Consider the following 17,578-nt stretch of genomic DNA (forward strand, 5'->3'; position numbering starts at 1 on the left):
CTACCCAGGCACCCCTGCTCCAAATTTTTTAAGAGCCTAGTTCTGATAACTGATATTTTTGGGGACTCTGACAGCTATTAAAAATAAAAAATCAACAAAATCTTCTCCAATAGCTCTTTCTCACCCAAATTTTACAGTGAGCCATCAAGAAGTCTTCAGCTTGATTCTTCCGAGCATCATATGCATTCACAAAGCCATCTACACACTGGTCTAACGAACCGGGATCCTCTTATGTAAAAAGCAAGACTCTCTGAGTCTTTCATATCTCTGACGTCTCGGCAAAGAAAGAAAGAGAAAGAGAAAGAAAGAATGGATGGATGGATGGATGGATGGATGGATGGATGGATTGTTTCTGTAACTGTAGCATTTTTGGGGAGTTAGACAGTTAGGTAGTCAGGGTCAGCATCCCCAACAAGAAAATACAGAGTCAGGACAGCTAAGATAAAACAGCACTGACCTCTCATTTTTCAGCTTAGACAGGACTGCAATGACATTCTGCTTTGCAGCCTTTGCAGAAATGACTTCTGCAAAACATCCTAAATAAGACAATTAACCACAAAAGCATTTGTTACTATCATGGGCAAGGGGCAGGCAAGACCTAAGCCCCCAGATGTCAACAAGAAAAGACCATCAGCACATGGACATTAACCCAATAGGTAGACAGATACGTGACCAAAGCCCTCATTGGCACGACTCCGCACTCCCTGATTGTTTAAGAAAGTTCTGCCACAGAGCTCATAAAAACCCCCAAACTTAGAAACTCTGGGGGCAACCCACTCGGGCCCTCCTCCCTCCCTGGGAGCCTTGTACCCTTGCTCAGTAAACTTTGCTTTGCTGCTGCCCACCACTCTTCGTCTGGTCTACCTCTTCATTCTTCAAAGGAGCACGACCAAGAACCCAAGCACTAAGGGAACAAAAACCCTGTAACAATTTCATAGTGTGTTGAGGGGATACCTAAGATCCCCAGGTTTTGATCTTTACTAAGAGGACTCATAAGGCAGCATACAGCCATCCTCACAGCTACGATTTGTTACACTAGAAGGATACAAAGCATAATTAGCAAAGAAAAAAGGCAGATGAAGTGAAGTCTGGGGAGAACCAAGCATAAGCTTCAAAGAGTCCTCTCCCAGAAGAGTCACCCAGGACACACAAGTTCCGACAAGATGTGTGAAATGTTACCAACCAGGGATCTCTTTATAGATTCAGCGCCCAGGATTTTTATTGGAGACTAGTCAGGTAAAGACTCCCCACCTGGCATGTAACCAAATTCCAGACTCCCAGAAGGAAAGCAAGTGTTCGGCATCAACTGCATGGTTTGCACAAACCATTTAGGTAGGGTGAGTTACTCTTACTATTTAGAGTGGTGTGAACCCTTCTCAAATCCAAGTTCCCAGCTACCAGTAAAGGACCAACCTTGCAAGGAAGCCTGTCTAAGGATAAGCAGTCTCAGGCTTGTGGTATGAATTCTTTCCTGCACACAGGGAAACAAATCTCCAAATATCTATCTAAGAGCCATCCACTGACCACTAAATTCTCAGAACCAACTGATATACTGAAATCCTTAAAAGAAAAATAGTGAATGGAATTCAGCGCTTCAAAATATATTCATTCAGCATTATTTGTACTGTGTCAGCCTGCTGTGCCCAGGCATTAAGGAAATAATAAGTCTCTTAGTCTCCTTTCTTTAAGAACCTTCAGACCAAGAGGGAAGATAAGAGGAGTAGGTAAAGAGTAATAGCACAAGTTGGCATGAGATGATGGCCACAAAAGAGGTAGAAACTGGGCCAGGTAGAGAAAGGAGAGGAAACTTCCTGTATGATGAACCAGGAAGATTCTGGTAAGAATTGCCATTGAGCTGCAGTTTTAAGGACAGGTAGGATTTGGGAGTAAGTGACAGGCTAGGAAGAGCTCAACAGGGGGATTTAAGTATTACTCCAGGTACAGGAAGCTATGTGAACAAAGTACAGTTAGAGAGAAAGGGGACTATGATTCAAATAGAAGATGGGGTTCATTGAAAGAGGTAACAGAAGATAAGAATTAAAAGCAGAGGCTGGAGGGGTCTGGGTGGCACAGTCAGTTAAGCATCAGGCTCGGTTTTGGCTCGGGTCATGATCACAGCCTTGTGAGATCGAGCCCCATCAGGTTCCACAATGGGTGGGGAGTCTGCTTAAGATTCTCCCTCTCCCAGGGACCTAGGTGGCTCAGTTAGCTAAACATCTGCCTTTGACTCAGGCCATGATGTCAGGGTCCTGGGATTGAGCCCCACATCAAGCTCCTTGCTCAGCAGGGAGTCTGCTTCTCCCTCTGTCCTTCCCCAAACTTGTGTTTTCTCTCTCTCTCAAATAAATAAATAAAATCTTTTTTTTTTTAAAGGGGGTGCCTAGGTGGCTCAGTGGGTTAAGCCTCTGCCTTCGGCCCAGGTCATGATCCCAGGGTCCTGGGATCGAGCCCCACATCGGGTTCTCTGTTCAGCAGGGAGCCTGCTTCCCCTTCTCTCTCTGCCTGCCTCTCTGCCTACTTGTGATTTCTCAGTCAAATAAATAAATAAAATCTTTAAAAAAAAAAGATTCTCCCTCTCCCCCATGCCTTCCCCTGCTCATGTGCTCTCTCACTCTCTCTCAAAATCTTAAAAAAATAAAAAATAAATAAAAACTAAGGCTGGTAACATATCAGTGAAGGTCTCAAATGTCAGACTGAGATTGTCCTTTATGTGGTAGGTAATGGGCAGCACGTGTTGTGTGTGTATGTTCACTTTTTCAATCATGCAAATTTAGTATGATTAGTGACTATAAGCCATAGGGACAAGACTTTTTCAGTAAACTTGACAATAGCCAACAAAGGCTGGAAGAAGCAATGGAGGTGAAATATAAATATCATTTGGGAAGAACATGGGGAAGGAAGCAGTAACAATGTGCCTCAGGCAACATGAATCAAAAAAGACTCAAGAGTTCTTCAACAGAGCTAATTTGTGCACCAAACCAAGACTGCTCAGAAAGATAGGTAGGTTAAAGGTAAAAACTAATAACAAGGCAGACAATTCAGAGGACATGTCTAGAACTCAGAGGGAGATGAGGAACCAGTGCTCAGGAGAGAGGCTGTGGCTGGAACTAGAAAGATGGCAGTTGCCAACCTAGAGTCTCAGCTGGGGGTGGTTGAACTCAGCAAGGGAAAGAATGCAATGAAAAAGCACAGAGAAGCGGGGAAGAAAAGCACAGAGAGGAAAGCAGATGATATTGTACTTGTCGAGTGAAGAGAAAGAGCAGTCAGGTTGGAAAAACAAGACAGTAGTGTGTCACAAAGCTGGGTAAAGAGTTTCAGGAAAGAGGGAGCTGTCCACCTAGCCAAGTCCTGCAAGGAGCAGAGGCAGAGTGGAGCAGAGAAAATGGCCCTAGACTTGCCAATGGGCATGTCACCAGGGACTTTTGCCAATCAAAGACAGAGAGGAACAGAAAACTGTGTGAGAGCCAAGGCCTCTTGTCACTGTGAAAAAGAAGGTGAGATGAAGCTCTGGAAACTAGAGAAAGTAGTAAAAAGGGGAAAGAGAGTAGTAGAAAGAAGAGATGGTTGTGGAGACATGATGTTTGAACAACATGCACCATTGGCTGAGGTGCTAGGAATGGCTGCCTGCCCCTTCTCTTTCAATGGGCAGAAAGGAGATGCTCAGGGACAGTCAAAGGTGTTCCTCACAATCCAAAAGGACAGTGATGATTGTGCAAAGCAGCCACTTCCTCAGCCAGCCACAGTGTTTAATGGCAGAATGAAGGGGGACACAAAGGGCAGAACTGCCCTGGCCCTTCCAATGGGACACTGGTATGAAAGAGGTGGAGACTCCATTTTCAGTAACACATGTGTCAACAGAAAAACCTCCCTGTCAGAGGCAGGTGGTTCATTTCACTCCAGAATTAATCATTTGCAGGTCACTAAATGTTCCTCTTGAGGAAAAGTGATCCTCCCCACTGTTAGAAGCTTATCTGTCGGGTATCCAGCAGCAGGCACAATATTTTTCACCCAACACACAGACCCACTGGTAACCAGCATTTTGGAGAAGCCAAAGACTATACATGGCAAGTCCACAGCTATGCATCTCTTTTGCCTCAAGCCAACAGAACTTGGCTCTCCAGCTTGACAAAGAGTTAGCACTATAGACATCTACATACACACACACTGAGAAGTTCTCTTTAGATAGACTACTTCAGTTCAAATCCTGACTCTTCCACTTATTAGCTTTATGATCTGAGACATCACTTAACCTCTGTGCTTTCTCATCTATAAAATGGACTTAGCAATAGTACCTATCTCCTAAAGTCATGGTGAGGATTAAATGAGCTAATTTGTGTAAGTGTTCAATAACTGTTAGCTGTTATATCTCATTTGAGTCTTACTATAATTCCATGAAGTAAAGCCAGGTAATCATTAACATCTCTTATTACTAACAAGGACACTGAGGCTCAGAGAAGAAATAACGTGCCTAATTTTCACACAGAACAGGACACAAGGCAGGATAAAATAGTCCAGTCTCCTTAACAAGTTACACAAAGCTCAGTTTACTACCTACCTCTCTGGCCTCAGCTCCTTCCAATCATGTTTTGAACATAAAATTTTGCCCACCACACAATTTCCTGCCCTTCTTAACTTTCTAATCCTTAGTCAGCCATCAATCTCCTCTCAAGTGCTGCCTCTTCCTAGGAGCCCTTGGCACTTGATCTCCCTTCCCTCATGTCGCCCCCTTCCTTCCTCTGTGCTCACATCTATTAACATCACATTGCATGGTAATCACAGAGGTCTGCCTTCCCTGTTGATTTCTGAGCCTAAAACAATTTAGGGTATATGATAAACACTCAGCAAGTGTTTGTCTAATGAACTCTTGCCTCCAAACCTGATATTTTTCCCACTAGAGCACACCTGCCCTTTCATCAATAAATGTTCACTATTTAGTAATAGCCTAAAAAGAGGAGAAACAAAAACCAACCAATCATACTGTATTTAAATATTAAAACTAACACTAGGTCATTGTAACTAGAAATAGGGAAACCCACAAATACACCATTCAAAGACCTGACCCCTCCCACCCACAGTTCCTCAGCCCTTGGGTCTTTGGTTGCAAAGGAAAGAGACCAAACCCCAATCTATCAAAGGACTCTGCCTAGGCTCTATTAACCCAGTGAGAAGAACCTGCACTTGGCCGAGGAAGAAGACAGATTCAAAGACTCATACCCTAACACTCCCAGGGGAGATGTCTTCAGGAGTTTTGGGTTACATATTGTTCCCCAAAGCACTACATGTCAGCCCAAGACTTGCTTTCAGGTCTTGACTGCTCGGAGAGTGATCCTGGAGAAAGCTTAACAGAGAAGGGAAAAGCAAGCTCATCCACTCCATCCTTACTTCCTCACACACCAAGCAAACCCTGGTGCTCAGCTCCATGGTAAGGTCACATGTGTCCCCATGGAATATGGCAGCTGGAGCCACATCTCCCCATACCGTTGGTTCCCAGCCACCGCCCAGACCATGTAGGGAAGCAAGTGTCTTCTCTACATCTAGGTATCTCTAGCAACCAAGACGAACCTCCCCAATGGCTCTCCCTGAGGAACTCTGGGTATATTTCAGGTTTTCCCTCTGGTCTGGATACAGCAGACAACACTCAGGAAAACATAAACACAGACCTGGAAACACACAAACACAGTTGTGCATACTTGTGTTTGACCTGACTACTGAAGGAAAAAGGCCACCCAGTCTCTTGCAATTTACCCATAAGTGATCGTTTTGTGGCGCAAGCCTCCCTGCTCGTCCACTGAGGAAAATCAGGGACTGCTAACCACAGTGGCACTTGCTGAGCACAAGACACTGAACAAACCACTACCCAAATTCAGCATGCACTCGGTGTGAACTACTCCTTGAATCTTAAAGTCAATTCTGGAGATTTGAAAAAAATGTATTAATATCTTTCTGGATCTAAGCCTCAATCATTTGCCAAAAGCATACTTGGTCCTTTACTGGAAAATGATTAATATGCTTAGCTCCAGAGCAGGGCATATTTATTCTCTTGGAATAATATGGCTCCAAGTGGTTCAGCCTATAAATTAGTATACGGAGTCACTATTTTCCTATACATATATACCTTCCTATAGAAGCCTGGAAATAAATAGCAGCCCCATCTCTACAAGTACCTTTTGCAAAAAGCTTTAAATATATTATTTTATCTGTACCCATAAGTCCAAAGAAATGTGCCTTCAATCAATCCATCTTCCATTGCTTGGGCAGTGTTAATCATTTCCATAATTTAGGCTGTTCGTCCTAAAGAGAAATCTAGTTATCTCATTCACAAGATTGAGACACTTTCATTGGTTCCTTGAAGCCTCCAAGGCAAAGGGCAAGTTTATGGCCTGGTTTCACCATTGGGCTTCCACCCAACACCTGAGCAGCCCCTCCAGCCACAACTTCTCGGCCCTATACACCAACACCATGGTCTCTCCCCTGGTATCCCACACCCTTCCTGCCTTGGTGCCACTGAACATGAAAGTCCTTGAACCTGTCCTTTCTACCCCATCCCCTTCTCAATCTAGCAAACTCCTCCTGGGCCGTGGTTCCACCTCCTCTGTCGCCCACAACGTACCCAGGCAGTGCTTTCTGCACAGCGAGCTGTACGTATCTCCACCAGAACATTTCCACTGAACTGTAAGCACTCTTTACCTTTGTTGCCCTTATCATGGGCATTTTCTTGTTCTTTTTTTAATTCACAGAATCTAGTTGTCAACTTAATGATGAGATAAAAACCCTATAAAAGAGTGGGGCGAATATCGTCAGCTCCTATTTTCTCTAGGGAAATGGAAGCATCTGCACAATTAAGGAATTTGATGAAATACAGTTGGATAATGGCAAAGTTTGTACAACAGGAACCCTCATGAGTCAACAGAGGCATCCAAGAAGAAAGGAGGGAGAGAGGAGAAAGGGAAGGAAACGGACGCTCAACAGCCACCCTGTGCAAGACTCCATGTAAGACACTTTAATGTATCCTTTATCTCATTGATTCCTCAAGCCACTTTGTGAGAAATGGAAGACAGATGCAATTTTTTCAAAAAAGAAAACTCAGATTCCGAGGGGGTAAGTTACTTGTTCAACCACGCAATTAATAAATGGATCCGAGGTTTAGACTCACAGCTGTCTAACTGCAAAGTCAACTTGATTCCACTACTGTGGTCTCCATAGAGAACATGCACTTCCAGACTCACACTTGCCCAAGGACACAATCCAGAAACACTTGCCTCACTATAGCCCCTCCCCTACCCCCCTGCCAGCCACTGTGCTTCACAAGATCCTAGTTTCTGACGGTCCACCTGTGACTGCACTCACAACCATCTGTTACTAACCACCAGACAGCAATGTATCCGCAGGATTCTAGCAAGAACACAGGGATTATATTTGCAGAAAGGTGGGGTATTATGCTAGTTGAAAAACACCTGCAGGTGCATGCTATCAGAGTAAAAAAGTATCATATTTAAGTGGTCTGAGTAGGGTTACTGGTACAAAGAATTCTGTCATAAATCTCTACAACATGAAGACCAACTTTGTGTTTACTCCAGTTCTTCACATATTCCTTCTCATTTATCAAGTTGTAATACCCCAAAATAAAATGTAATTGGGTCTTCCAGAAATTAAGCATAAAGAAGTAATTACTTGCCAGTTCTCTAGATCATATTTCATTTATTCTTGTCCCAGGCAATCCTGCTTTGTAATTGCCAAGTAGGTGCCTAACCCCTTAGGCTATGGTATGTTGGGAAAACCAGATTTTTCTCCTGCAAGACTTATATCAAGTCCATCATTACTGTTTCTATGGTAACAGAAATGTTCCCGGTTTCCTAGAACAGTCCCAGTTTCAAATATAATAATCTGTTATGAGCCTCATGCCAAGCAATTTGCTTGAACCCAGGATTCAGTAAATGTGGATCTAACATCCTTGCTCTACAGTAGCCCCCCAAAAGAGGCAGTACTGGCTAAGGGACAGAGCTTAGGCTTCCAGTGAAGGTAAGTAACCGGAATTCAAGTGTTTGTTTTGCCATTCACTAACTGTTGACCTTGGGCAATGTACTTAACTTCCGTGCTTCTATTTCCTCCTCAGGTAAAATGGGTAATCATCTTCTAGTTCAGAGAACTGTCCTTCCAATTAGATGAGCAAAGGCCTGGCAAGGGACTGATACATAGTACATACTCAGTTGACAGTAAGCATTCTTTTTATCACCATGTTCTTGCTATTATTCATAACATCCCTAAAAGGAATGGAAAAGAAAGATACAATTTCGCACTTCTAAGCAAAGACCATAAATGCTGTGATTTACCTGATGGAAACAGAGCTACTACATTACTTTCTAAGACACAGCACTTCAGCTACTATATTACAGCCCAGTACTGATACTGAAATGGGGCATTAAGTTGCTGACTCAACGCTTTGTAACCCAGTCTCACCCCCAGATATTTCCTGCAAGACTTAAACTTAATTACCGCTGTCTCTAGGTAATAAAATTTCCTGAATATCATGCAACAAGCTCATTTTCAAGTATTATCTTGTACGGTCAAAACATCTGCCAAGCTATGTATCCTCATTCTGCATCTAGAACTGTTTTCAGCGTCTTCCTTCCATGAACGACAGAGTGGAATGCTACCAGGGTACAGGCAGACACTCTGGGGGTGAATGTGATGTCCTCATACTTTACAGACAATGAAAGTGACATTTTGGTTTGGAAAGATTATCCTCTGATGATCCAAAGCATGGGCTCTAGCGTCACACTGCCTGGGTTCAAATCCCTAGTCGCCCTCTTACTAGCTGTGTCATCTTGGGTAACTTATTCAACTTATCTGTGCCTTAATTTCATCATCATCAAAGGGAAAAAACAGTACTCAAATTGGTATTGATGAGAGACTACTCTGAGGATTAAATAAATGGACGTAGATATAGTGCTTAGAACAGTGCCTAGTACATAGTGACGGCGCAGATATCATCATCATCATTTACTTGCCTCACGGGGTTTAAAAAAGCAATCTGAAGCAATGAGATATAACGAAATATTATATTAGCAATAAAGCACATACCAGAATTTCGAACATGCCAAAAATACTTTTGAAATGACTTTTGAGGAAGATGAGCTGTCAGTGCAGTAGACAAGTAACATTTGCCCCTGAATGCTTGAGGTTTCAACTATTCACAAGGCACCTCGAATACATGTCACAGAGAAACTGCAGTTGTGTCAAAAATGGCACCAGACAGGTATGAGGTGGTGAGTCCTTGACCGATGAGTCTTTGACCAAACACCCAGCAACAGCATCTCAAGATGTTTTTGCTGGTTTCATTGATTCAATGTGACCTCATTTAATGCTCAGAGCAACTTTGTGAGGCAGGTGTGATCATTCCCATTTTAGACACACTGGAGAAACGAAATGCCATGGTGACAGTCACAGACTTGGGGTAGCAAAGTTCTCAGGATGCACACTGTGACCACGTGCCAAGACGGGAAGCCTGAAACAACCCGAGAACCCACTCTAACGAGAGTCCAAGAATTAAACTGAACACCCAGACCCCTAACTCCTAAAACTCAAATGACTAGTCTAAAACAAGCAATGGTAAAGAATGTTCCCTAATAAGTCTAACATGCCAAAGTCCAGTCTTTCTTCCAGAGCAGATTGCTGGTGGAAGGGGCGGGAGTGGGGCAGGCACAGATCTGACTGAGCCACATGGCTTGGCCTGGGATCCAGCCCCTGCTCTCAGCCTCGAAGCCCTATGTTTTAATCAGCTGACTCAGCCAGTGGCAGGAGAGCCCAGGCGCCTGTGGCCATGAGTAATGGTGGCACAAAACACATCTGTCTAATCAGAAGCTGATGGCATCTGTTCTGTCAAGACTTAGGGTAAAAGAATGCTTCTGCAAGGGAAAAAAGAAATGTCTAGTCACCCAGAAGTTTAACAATGCCAGTCTTTCTCCCTCTGACTTGGAACGCAAATTTGTGGAACCGTTCACTGGGTCTTATACTCCTACCCCTCAAGTATTTCTTGGTGCTTTTACAGAAAGAAGACTTATGTAAAAATAATAAACCAAGTCCATTTCTATTAGTAGTAGCTGTGAAGTGTCTAAAAAGTGTCTAAAAAAGCATTAGGAAAGGCTTTATTTTGGCCTTTTAAAAAAAATCTTGTTATTATGCAGGATAATGCATAGGAAAGTGTTTTTGTAAGTTGAAAGTATGCATTTCACATATATAAAGACATCACTGCAACTACCTGGCAGTCACCGTAGCATATTTTGGCAAAAATTTCATTTCAGAAGAATCACTCATTCTTTCATTTGTTCATTTAGTAATTCATTAAAAATACATTACTAAGTTCCCATCAAGTGTTAGATGTAGAATGAAACCAGCCCGTCCAAGTCTGTGGGAGCTCAGTCTTTTCCCAAATTGATCTTTTCATCTCCATCATATTCCAACCATACCCGGTACTCTCTGCTCTCTCCTGTCTCTCCCTCTCCCTCCTCCTTCCCTGTATCTCCCTCTCCTTGAGTTCTGAGACATTCAAGAGTGTGCTTCTCCCACATTCTGCAGAAGTCACAGCACAAGGCCAAGTACCCAGTACGTAGTGACACACATAGCCTCAACCAGAAATAACCTGCTTTTACTATACACTTCTGTCAACCGATCTTCCCCAAAGTTACCGAAAGCAGTTCTCCCTCCCCCAAATCTAAGAAGGTTCTAGATTAATAGTAACAAAGAAATGAGCAGAAACAATTCTCTTCTCAGTGATCTATGGATCGTGTGTTCTGTGTGAGGGTGTCAACGGGAGAGACGCTTAGAATATTATAAAGCGGCATTAAAAGCTGGAAGCAACAGGAAGTGGAAACATTTTCCTCACATGTGATTTATCTGATGTGGTAATTCTCTACCAAAGTTCCATCTGGGCAGATGTAGATGAGAAAACAACCAGGATCATAGATTTTTAAGACTCAAAGTTCCCTCCCCTGGTCATAATCCCTTACTTTACAAAGAAACCAAGGCTCAAGGAGAAGGCATAACTAAGATTACACAGCTTGTCTTTGGGGCAGGAAAAGAAGCCGAAAAGCCTGCCTCCCAATGCAGGGACCCTTCCAGAACTGCCAGGAGCTGAGTGCTTGCATGCCCGGGAGCAGCGCTTGAGGCAGTGGCTTCCGTGTCCAGCCACGCCCCTACAGGCACACTGCCTTTCCAGTTACTCTCCCTGTTCCTTCCTTGTTCACCTCTGCCTTTGCTTAAGGCAACTAGAGACTCTAGGCACTCTAGGATTCTCTGTGCCAATAAAGATCTCTCATAAATAGCAAGCCTACCTTTTATTCTGTGAGATGGGACTATTTCCAGTCCTTTTCTTCAGTTTAGAAATGTGATGATGATCAACCAGATGCTAGCCATCAAGGTATCATATTCTTTGAAGAAAACTTAGAGTAGGAATCCAATAGAGCACTTGCACTGTAGTTAATTCCTACAGAAATGTTAAGCCCATGAGTTGGAGTCCAGCATTTTATAAAGACCTCTAATACTTTTGATCTTTCTACATTTAAACATCTTTTTTTAAAAAATAGCATATACACTTGAGCACAATTCAAGTAACAATCACACCTGATCCTTGGTCCTCGAAAGTGACTCTGGTAGGGGAAGGTAGAGCAGGTGTCATTATCCCCCATTTACAGAAGGGAAAACAAATTCAGAGAAGCTACCTGTGTTACCCAAAGTCACACGGGTAATAAAATACATCGAGGAAGCAATGATCTTATCGAAGGCTCCTTCTTGCACAGTTTAGCTTTGGAGTTTTCTGCTTACATTTTGCACTTCAACAACACTGAAGAGATACCTTTTCGGTTACATTTGAGACATTTGAGACACTTGAGACACATGAGTCATTTCACAAGAAACACAGCTTGATCCTGAAAGCCAGCAACAGCCCCATGGCAGGCACTTCCCTCTGCTGGAAACTCTATGACACCAGGGAACTAACTATGGGGTGGGTAGACTTTGGGGTTCACAAACAAGATTAACCTTATGATGACTTTAAATATTTTTTGTAAGTTCTTTTTTTAAGATTTATTTATTTATTTATTTGTCAGAAAGAGAGAAAGAGCCCAAGCAGGGGGAGGCAGGCAAAGGGAGAAGCAGGTTCCCGACTGAGCAAGGAGCCCAATGTGGGACTCAATCCCAGAACCCTGAGATCACGACTGGAGCTGAAGGCAGATACTTAACTGACTGAGCCACCCAGGGGGTTTGGGATGCCTTTTTTTTTTCTTCCCTAAGTTTATTTACTTATTTATTTTTTAGCAATCTCTACACCCAGCATAGGGCTCAACTTCACAACCACAAGATCAAGAGTTACCTGCTCTTCTGACTGGGCCAGCCAGCTGCCCCATCATTTGTTCATTTTTTTAAATTGTATTCATATAGATACAGAGAAAAAGATCTGGAAGGTTAGCTCCCAAGGTTTGCCCTGGGTATTTCTGAGTATGGATCTATTATTATTATTATTATTCTGTATTTTGTCTTTTTCTACAATGAATATATATATACACCACTGGTAATAAGAAAACAAATAATGATCTCATCACTTGTATGTGTAATCTAAAAAGAGCTGAACTCACAGAAACAGGGAATAGAATGGTGGTTTCCAGAGATAAGGGAGTGGGAGAAAATGGGGCGATGTTGGTCAAAGGGTACAAACTTCCAGTTAAAAGATGACTTAAGTTTTGAGGATATAATATAAAACATGGTGACTGTAGCTAGCAACACTATATATACGTATTTGAAATTTGCTAAGAGAGTAACTTTTAAATGTCTCACTGCAAAAAAAATAGTAGCAATATATATACATATGAAACCATCATGGAATTATAAAATGTTATATTCCACTTATATCTTAATAAAGCTGGTGGGGGGATCAAACAATAAAGAATTTTTTATTTTTAAAACACATTCTTCATTTGGAAAATGGGAAAGGGGTTGTCTCCGCAACGGGTTGGGAAGCTCTATTACAGAAAACTATGTGCATAAAAAACGTAAATAGTACCCAAACCCCCAGACCAGTACCTTTGCCCTACTTCTCCATTTGGATACTGTCAACCCCCAAGAATATAAAACAACATGTCAGGACATCAGTTTTACACAAATATTTTAGGGGGAAAACTTGTTTTATATATTGAAACCAAGTTCAACATATGAAATTGCATGGAAAAAAATCATATAAATTCTTAAAATTATTTTCAAGCTTGCTGGGGTCAATCTGAACTAAACCCCAACCCCTTGTCAGTTTCATTATTGGAGATTCTTCTACAGAAATGTTTGGGAAGACCTAAGGCAAAAAAAATCTTATCTACCTTCCTTTTTGAGAGAGACCAAGTAACTTTTCCTGTCAGTTCAAAAAAAAAATCATTTTTTCCATCTATAATAACTTTAAAATTCTTTATAAAACAGGTGGCAGAAAACATATTACCAGGCAAATCTGGAAGCCCACAAGAGCATAGCTCACTCTGCCTCCTTTGCCCAGAGGGGAGAACTGCCTGGCCTGGCACCCTGGGTTCTGAGGATGGTGGGGCCCAGGCTGCCCCGTTTCGACAGGACAGCAGACCACTCTGCACAAGGCGCTAATTCATTCATTCCACAAATGTTTATTGAGCAAAGCCTGAGAAAGGCCTCTTAGGGGACAGTGGGATCATTCACAAGCCAACGGTCATGTCTAACGGATCAGATGTGGACAATCAATCTTTTATTAGACCTCAAACCACCTCTAGGATAAAGCAAACAGGGCTCCTGCCCCACTCACTTACTAGCAGCTGGGAGAAATCAGGCAGGCATTCTGGAAAAGGACGGCTGTTTGAGAGAGGCTAAGGCAGTCACTTATTCCCACCAGAATGACTGAAACTCCTGCACCATAAATGGCGTGACTCCTCTAAAACACTTTAAACAGTGTCTGGCACCTACTCAGTAATAGTCATTTTTGCTGTTACAATTCCACCTTGCCCTTACTCAAGCAGCACCAGAAAAGGTGGGAAAAAACACAGGTTTTAGAATCAGAGAGACTAGATTTGAATCCCAGCTATGTTGCTTACCAGCTGTCTGACTAAGGGAAGCAAACTTTCTGAGCCTCAGTTTCTCATTTGTAAAATGGGGTAAATGTCAGTATACCTCTCCTCATGTGGCTTTGTGAGAACTAAAGACACATGATATGCAAAGAAGAATGGCCCATAAATGCCCAATAAAGAGTCAGTATTGTCACGGCCCTGCCTCCTTCCCTATCACTCATGGCAGATCCTGGCATCTGATTTCATCCAGACACCACGCTAAGGGGGCAGAAGGACTACAGGAGTAAAGGGAGGGGAGGGAGCACCGGGAGACCTTCCGCAGTAAACGCCCCCCCCCCCCCCCACACACACACCCTATCAAAGTCCTCAACTCCTTTCAATCATCCTCTGTTTGGCTGCTACATCCAACTGACAGCTGGGGCCACCATTCCCTCACTGGGAATGACTGCCAAGAAGGGGACAGGAAGCTGGACAGCAGTTTGAATCCATCCCACCTTCCCATGTCTGTCTGTCTCAAGCCCACTGGGCTTCCTCCGCACATCCCTGCCAGGCTGTATGGGTCTGGAGGCTGGCAGTCTGTTCTTCCAGGCTTCCATCTCAACCCAGAGCCCAAAGCTCTAGAGGCCGCTGGTCACAAACCAGCACTAAATGAAAATGAGGACTTTGCATTCGGACAGAAAATGGAGCCCCTCAAAGTCCAAGGGGATTTATAAAGGTGGGAAGGGGGAAAGGGAAGAGGGAGGAAACAGAATGGGTGCGGAGAGAGAGGCCCACTGTTGATGGAGCCCTGGCTGCTGATCCTGGAAGATGATAAATCCTGTGATTTAGAACTCACGACGGGACCAGGTCTGGGTGTGGGAACATAATTCCAAAACAAAAACTGATTGTTTTCCAAGTAAAAATCATCAGTCCCCAACTCCCCCTTCCCAACACCCCACCTGTAGATAGGTCCTAACGCCATACTTGACTTCACCTGAGCAATCTGGGGGCAGTACCTCTGCGGCCAGGTCCCTCCAACAGCTAGCCCAAAGCCCAGGGTCAGTCCTCAAAAGCCCCAAGAAACGCGACAAACCAGCAGAACCCCCGCCTACCCGGTACCTCGGTTTCCTGAAGCCTCGGCTCCGGGCAGCGGAGCGGGCTCTTACAGGCGGGGATGTGAAGGAGGGAGCTTGCCGGGTGCCGAAACGCTCCTCGCGTTTTAGAACTCATAACACTACAAAGCATCGTCAACAGCAACACCTTCCTCATTTACGAGAGACCCGGAGAGGGAAAGAAAGTTGGCCGAGTGGGCAGAGAAATCGAGACTGGAACCCCGCTGCTGTCAGTCGCAGCCGGGCAGGGAGAGCTTCTCGCCACGTCCCGAGTCCCAGGTCCGCAGACCCCGCGGAGTGGTGCAAACCCCGAAACCCGCGGCGCGGTGCGTTACCTTCCTCCAGACCCGGATCGGCGAGCCTCCTCTCTCCAGAAAGCGAGCCGGGCGCTCTGGCCGGCCGGGGTCCAGGTGTTGCCCCGCCGCTGTCAGCGCCCTGCTGCGGGCGCAGGCTCCCCCCTGCGGGCGGAGGGCGGGCACGCAGGGGCGGTTCCCGGGCGCGCGGACCAATGGCGCGGCGCTAGTGCCTCGCCCCGCCCCGCCCCGCCCCCGGCGCCCAGGCGCTCCGGCTGGCCCCGCAGCCCTTCTCCCACTTCCCCGCGCCCCTCCTGTTTCTTCGCTCCCGCCTTGGCCCACCCCGCCCGGGCCTCCTCAAGTGCACCTTGCCCTCAACTTTTTTCACCGCGCAGAGAAAGAGTTCAGCAGTTACTTTTTGACCACTGTGCGTTAGGAATCCCTGAAGCCCTAAAAGGTGGCGGGCAAGGAACCCTCCGTTCTTAGAGCGAGGTCAGCCACCGGGAAAGCGGGTGGGATCAAGACGCTTTAACCGCTCGAATGTGTAAAATAGGTAAAAATACTTAACGAGTTGTTAAGAAGACTAATTGAAGTGGTGCTTTAAAAGTAGCCCATACTACCTACATAAGTCGTGAGCTTCATGTCTCCTGCCTAAGCCACCCCATGGGTGTGCAATGAGGACAGGTTTGCTCCTGGAAGGTGCTGGAAGGCATTACATTAGGGCCAATTAAAAAATGTTACCGAGGGGCTCAGTGGGTTAAAGCCTATGCCTTCGGCTCAGGTCATGATCCCAGGGGCCTGGGATCGAGTCCCGCATCGGGCTCTCTGCTCCTCAGGGAGCCTGCTTCCTCCTCTCTCTCTGCCTGCCTCTCTGCCTACTTTGATTTCTCTCTGTCAACTAAATAAAATATTTTTTTTTTAAAAGTTACCGATGATGGGGCCAGCTCAAGCAAACTTCTTGAAGAAGCAAACCTTAAGGCCTTCTTTCTCCTCCGTTTCTGTTGCCTCCCCCGTTTGTGTTTCCCAGCCAACTGAGGGTGGCCCAGGTTCGCCTTCCAAAAATCTTCCTTCTCTCAAACTTGCAAATGCTGATCCCCAAAGACTTCATTCAGTGCTGGGTGCTGCTCACCTGGCCCAGGAATCCTTGCGCTGCCTTATGTGTGTATTCTGGCTTTCAACCAAGCTTTGAGAGTCTCCTCTGCCCCTGTGCTGGGGTTGGGGTGGGGCGGCACTGGGGATGCAAAAGAGGAATAGCCACTCCTCCTGCCTTTCAGGAGACATATTTGCAAATAATTTCAATTTAGTGTAGTAACAGCTAGAATAGGTGCGCTGAGTGCTGTGGCATCGTCACAAACCCCGGGGGAGGAGGGCAAGTTTAAATACAGATGTGAGCAAGGTAAGTCTTGAAGGAAGGCTATAAGTTAGATGGAAGGGCTGCAGAGAAGCAGGCAAGCACATACAGATGCCTGTCCTGTGTTGCACAGGGTGTGTGACAGTGAGGCAGAGAGGCGGCTAAAGAGGTTAGATGCAGAAACAGGACAGTGCTGTTGGTGAGGGCGGTGGGTGAATGATTTTATGCAGAGGAGTAGTCTGACCTCATTTGTCTGATACCTGACTTTCAGTGTTGTTTGTGTCTGCCTTGGTTATCTCCTTCCTGCCCATCTCCAACGGGGAAGGCAGGCCCTGGATCTTGCCCACCTTTGAGGGCCCTGTGTTCTTGGTACAAGGCTTTGAAGGAACTCAGTTCTCCCTATTCCAAGTGTCACCCCTCCCAGAAGAGAAATAGCAACGCCTGCTAGGGAGGGTGTATGGAGTTTCCCTTCAGGATCTGCACAAGACAGGTCGGGGAGAAATTTTGAGGGAGAATCTTGCTGGGCCCCTCATTGCAAAAGTCAGAAAGCTCAGAGGTTAAAAGCTAGAGCCCTGACGTTAGATGGCAAAAATTCTAATACTGGCCCTCTCCCCACTTCCTAACAGGACCTTCAGCCAGTAGCTTAACCTCTCTGTGCCTCACTTTGCTCATTTGTAAAAGAGATGGTGACTATTCTCCTCTCTGAGGTACTGTGCGGGTTAAAATGAGAAAGGGCATGTGTATAGCAGAGTTTCTTGCACAGAGGAAGTACTGAAT

The 17,578-nt window shown here is 44.9% G+C and overlaps 1 protein-coding gene across 17 annotated transcripts in view; it reads right to left on the bottom strand.

Annotated features, from left to right (window-relative positions):
- The window catches only part of SYTL2 (synaptotagmin like 2), a 133,920-nt gene extending 118,305 nt beyond the window's left edge, over positions 1-15,615 (bottom strand). For 4 of the 17 annotated variants that reach the window (XM_046014438.1, XM_046014435.1, XM_046014436.1 and 1 more), the window contains exons 1-2: positions 15,493-15,577; positions 458-536 (exon numbers count right to left, since the gene is read on the bottom strand). The gene's annotated coding sequence lies outside the window, so the exon portion shown is untranslated. Of the gene's footprint in view, positions 1-457; positions 537-11,330; positions 11,428-15,164; positions 15,253-15,492 lie in introns of those variants that run through there. The other 13 variants (XM_046014441.1, XM_046014440.1, XM_046014439.1 and 10 more) reach the window with 10 other exon arrangements.
- Between the last annotated feature and the right edge of the window lie 1,963 nt (positions 15,616-17,578).

Source organism: Meles meles, chromosome 8 (assembly GCF_922984935.1).
Source record: "Meles meles chromosome 8, mMelMel3.1 paternal haplotype, whole genome shotgun sequence".
Classification (NCBI taxonomy): domain Eukaryota; kingdom Metazoa; phylum Chordata; class Mammalia; order Carnivora; family Mustelidae; genus Meles; species Meles meles.